The sequence below is a fragment of the Colobus angolensis genome, unplaced genomic scaffold (assembly GCF_000951035.1).
Source record: "Colobus angolensis palliatus isolate OR3802 unplaced genomic scaffold, Cang.pa_1.0 Scaffold264, whole genome shotgun sequence".
Taxonomy (NCBI): Eukaryota; Metazoa; Chordata; class Mammalia; order Primates; family Cercopithecidae; genus Colobus; species Colobus angolensis.
The window spans coordinates 2,759,121-2,763,528 of NW_012115866.1; the positions used below are offsets into that span (position 1 = coordinate 2,759,121).

The 4,408-nt window shown below is 36.5% G+C and overlaps 1 pseudogene; it reads left to right on the forward strand.

Moving 5' to 3' along the window:
• The first annotated feature begins 332 nt into the window (after positions 1 to 332).
• Positions 333 to 1,682, forward strand: LOC105515592 (annotated as a pseudogene).
• The last annotated feature ends 2,726 nt before the right edge of the window (positions 1,683 to 4,408 follow it).

The following is a 4,408-nucleotide window of genomic DNA, read 5'->3' on the forward strand; positions in this document are numbered from 1 at the left end:
GGGAAAAGGGAAAGGGAAAGAATATAATTATAATAACCAATAAATAAAAAGAAACAAAAGAATTGACCCATTCAGAAAATAATTACAAACATTAAATTTGCCATTGTGTTTAGAAGAGAAAAATCCAATGCAAAAATTCTGGCACCATAATAATCTGAACGTAGTGACACAAATAATGCATTGCATTAGCTCTCTAGCAATGTCTCCTAACCAAAACAGAAACCCAGAAAAGACAGATAAAAATTTCATAGCATGAGTTGAATAGAAGCTCAAAGAAATCCAAGACAAGGGTTGAAATCAACAAAGGGAATCTTCTTTTTTTCTTTGGCAAGATGGTGGAGTACAACTTGACTACTCACATTGCCCACTTTTTGGATCGGCATCTAGTCTTACCGCTTTTTGAATTTCTCTCTGGAAAGGAGATATATAACGAAAAGGAATAAATACAAGGTAAATTGGACCTTCTTAGTAACACTAACATGATAGACTTCGCTATGGATGTATACAAAAACTTTTATACTGATGATGTTCCTCATGCTTTGAGAGAGGAAAGAACCACAATTGTTGCACAACTAAAACAGCTTCAGGCAGAAACAGAACCAATTGTGAAGCTGTTTGAAGATCCAGAAATTACAAGGTAAATGAAGTCAACAAGGGATGGTAGGATGCTCTTTGACTACCTGGCGGACAAGCATGGTTTTAGGCAGGAATACTTAGATATGCTCTACACATATGCACAATTTCAAAATGAATGTGAGAGTTACTCAGGAGCAGCAGAATATCTGTACTTTTTTAGTGTGTTGGTTCCAGCAACAGATAGAAGTGCTTTAAGTTCACTCTGGGGAAAGCTGGCCTCTGAAATCTTAATGCGGAATTGCGATGCAGCCATGGAAGACCTTACATGGCCAAAAGAGAAGATAGATAATAATTCTGTGAGTTCTCCACTCCAGTCTCTTCAGCAGAGAACATGACTCATTAACTGGTCTCTGCTTGTTTTCTTCAATCACCCCAGAATTCTTCACAATATTATTGATCTCTTTCTTACCAGCCACAGTATCTTTAAAGCAATTCAGACAATGTGTCCACACAGTTTTTGCTATTTGACTACAGCAGTCATAACAAACAAGGATGTTTGAAAATGTCGACAGGTGCAAAAAGATCTAGTTAAAGTTACTCAACAGGAGTCTTACACATATAAAAATCCAGTTACAGAATTTGTTGAATGCTTATATGTTAACTTTGACTTTGATGGGGCTCAGAAAAAGCTGAGGGAATGTGAATGAATGCTTGTGAATGATTTCTTCTTGGTGACTTGTCTTGAGGATTTCACTGAAAATGCCCATCTTTTCATATTTGAGACTTTCTGTTGCATCCACCAGTTTATCAGCATTAACATGTTGGCAGATAAATTGAACATGACTCTAGAAGAAGCTGAAAGGTAAATTGTAAATTTAATTAGAAAATTAATAAGAAATGCAATCTTGGGTGCCAAGATTGATTCTAAATTAGGTCATGTGGTTTTGGGTAACAATGCAGTCTCACCCTATCAGCAAGTGATTAAAAAGACCAAACACCTTCCTTTTAGAAGCCAGATTTTGGCCATGAATATTGAGAAGAAACTTAATAAGAATAGCAGGTCAGAGGTTCCTAATTGGGCAACTCGAGATTCTGGCTTCTACTGAAGAACTGTAAAGAAAAGATAAAAACTCCCCAATGCAGTCCCTCCCTTCTCCCCCCTCCCCATGATAGGCCCCAGTGTGTGATGTTCCCCTTCCCGAGTCCAAGTGAACTCATTGTTCAGTTCCCACCTATGAGTGAGAACATGCGGTGTTTGGTTTTCTCTTCTTGTGATAGTTTGCTAAGAATGATGGTTTCCAGCTGCATCCACGTCCCTACAAAGGATGCAAACTCATCCTTTTTTATGGCTGCATAGTATTCCATGGTGTATATGTGCCACATTTTCTTAATCCAGTCTGTCACAGATGGACTTTTGGGTTGATTCCAAGTCTTTGCTATTGTGAATAGTGCCGCAATAAACATACATGTGCGTGTGTCTTTGTAGTAGAATAATTTATAATCCTTTGGGTATATACCCAGTAGTGGGATGGCTGGGTCATATGGTACATCTAGTTCTAGATCCTTGAGGAATTGACGAGTTGATGGGTGCAGCACACCAACATGGCACAAGTATACATATGTAACAAACCTGCACGTTATGCACATGTACCCTAGAACTTAAAGTATAATTAAAAAAAAGAAAAAAAATTAAAAAAAGAAAAAAAAGAAAAGATAAAAAAACTTTAAAAGAAAAATGAAAGAATCAAACTATTACATAAAGAGTGACTTAAACTTTGGAAACCACATATTAAGTATAAATTTTGAAGAATTGGAATAAAATGGACTCTGATTCAAAAAATAAACAAAGTGAATCTTCTAAAGCAATTAAAGAAATAAACAAGACATAAATATTTTAAAAAGAAATCAATCAGAGCTTTTGGAATTGGCAAACTTCCTTAAGGAATTCCAAAATTCAACTAACAGCTTGATCAATAGTCTGTATCAAGCAGAAGAAATAATTTCAGAGCTTGAAGATGGGTTTTGTAGTTAACCTGGTCAGACAAAAATTAAGAAACAAATAATGTTAAAAAATGAACAAGATATCTGAGAAATATGGGACTATGTACAGCAAAAAAAAAAAAAACCTATAAATTACTGAAATTCCTGAGAGAAAGAAAAAGTAAACAATCTGAAAAACATAATTGAAAAAATAATTCAAGAAAACTTCCCTTATCTTACTAGAGAAGCAGACTTCTAGACACAAGAGATCTAGGGAAACCTGTGAGATGTTATACAAAATAAACCTCACCAAGCTATACAGACACAAGGCTGTCTAAGGTCTATGTTAAAGAAAAATCCTTAAAGTCTGCTAGAGAATAAAGAGATCATCTACAAAGGAAACCCCATTAGGATAACAGTAGACTTTTCAGTGGAAACGTTAAAAGCCAAGAGAAATTGTACACTGGCTTGCTTTTACTTAGGAAGGTTTTTCATTGTCAATATTAGGAAAGAAAATTCAAATGCTTTTGCACCACAGAATTACAGCTTAAAAGGTGGGTACTACATCTAAACTTTGTCTGTTAATATTTCAAGGATTCATTGAAAACATCTGAAGAGATAAACAAGGCCCTGAAACAATGGAACAGAGATAAGAGGAGAAGTGCTAGGGAATGTCAAAAGGAGGAATGTGTATTTGCCTCGACCAACTTCCTCTTTCCAAGGAAAGAACCATGTCTGAGTCTCAGTCCATTTGTGCTGCTACAAAACAACATCACATACTGGGTAATTTATAAATAATATAAATTTATTTTGTCACTGTTCTGGAAGCTGGGAATTCCAAGATCAAGAAACCAGAATGTTCGGTTTCTGATGAGACACCATTCCTCATTAATGATGCTTTGTTACTAAACCCTCACATGGCAGGAAAACAGGAAGATAAAGTGAGACAGCTTTCTAAAGCTTCTTTATTTTTTTTTTGGTTATTTTATTTTATATTTTTTATTATACTTTAAGTTCTAGGTAACGTATGCACAAGGTGCAGGTTTGTTACATATGTATACATGTGCCATGTTGGTGTGCTACACCCATTAACTCATCATTTACATTAGGTATATCTCCTAATGCTATCCCTCCCCCTACCTCCTCCCCACAAGAGGACCCGGTGTGTGATGTTCCCCTTCCTGTGTCCACGTGATCTTATTGTTCATTTCCCGCCTATCAGCGAGAACATGAGGTATTTGGTTTTCTGTTCTTGCGATAGTTTGCTGAGAATGATGGTTTCCAGCTGCATCCATGTCCCTACAAAGGACATAAACTCATCCTTTTTTATGGCTGCATAGTATTCCATGGTGTATATGTGCCACATTTTCTTAATGCAGTCTGGCACTGATGGACGTTTGGGTTGATTCCAAGTCTTTGCTATTGTGAATAGTGCTGCAATAAACATTCGTGTGCATGTGTCTTTATAGCAGCGTGATTTATAATCCTTTGGGTATATCCCCAGTACTGGGATGACTGGGTCAAATGGTATTTCTAGTTCTAGATCCTTGAGGAATTGCCACACTGTTTTCCACAATTGTTGAACTAGTTTACAGTCCCACCAACAGTGTAAAAGTGTTCCTATTTCTCCACATCCTCTCCAGCACCTGTTGTTTCCCGCTTTTTTAATGATTGCCATTCTATCTGGTGTGAGATGGTATCTCATTGTGGTTTTGATTTACTTTCTCTGATGGCGAGTAATGATGAGCAGTTTTTCATGTGTCTGTTGGCTGTATGAATGTCTTCTTTTGATAAGTGTCTGTTCATATCCTTTGCCCACTTTTTGATGGGGTTGTTTGTTTTTTTCTTGTAA